The 614-nt window shown below is 29.6% G+C and overlaps 1 protein-coding gene across 1 annotated transcript in view; it reads right to left on the reverse strand.

Annotated features, from left to right (window-relative positions):
- The window catches only part of LOC119594654 (stomatin-like protein 1), a gene marked incomplete in the record, with an annotated part of 12,249 nt that overhangs the window by 3,552 nt on the left and 8,083 nt on the right, over positions 1-614 (reverse strand).

Here is a 614-nt window from a genome sequence, read left to right on the forward strand (position 1 = left end):
AAATAACTTGCTAAACAAATAAAACATGAGGTAATTAAACATGTTTCTCAGCAAATTAAGATATGGAAAAAGAGCTGCTGTATCAAAAAAATATACAATAAATTAACTAACGCCTCGTATGGACGTTAAAAAAACATAATCATGCAATATCAATGCAAAAATCATACCCATCACTTTCACTTCCCTTTCTTTATGGTGCAATCAATATTCTAACTCGCTAACTAACAATGGTACTTGAATGCAAAAACCTAATAAATCTAGGAAAACAGAAAACAGAATTATAACAACCAATTTCAGAAGGACCGTCAATTCACAGTAAGAGAAGCATCTTATCTCATCAGAAACTATGAGAGCAAATGAAATCATCAGCTTCGAAGGAAATGATATTCAAATTAGGAAAATCTCCCTTATTGCTTTTAACAGAAAGATGGAAATGCATTATTTGGAGGAGGAACCAAGTATTTGTAGGTCTTCTTTGCAAATTAGATTTTACTTACTGTATCTCATATCATAAAAAAAGAAGAATAAAAAGGTAGTATATGACCAAATATTTTGTTAGTTATACTCAATTGTTATATTCATGTAAATTAGATATGCTGTGATGACAAGTTAAA

This window comes from Penaeus monodon, chromosome 34 (assembly GCF_015228065.2).
Source record: "Penaeus monodon isolate SGIC_2016 chromosome 34, NSTDA_Pmon_1, whole genome shotgun sequence".
NCBI classification, from domain to species: Eukaryota; Metazoa; Arthropoda; class Malacostraca; order Decapoda; family Penaeidae; genus Penaeus; species Penaeus monodon.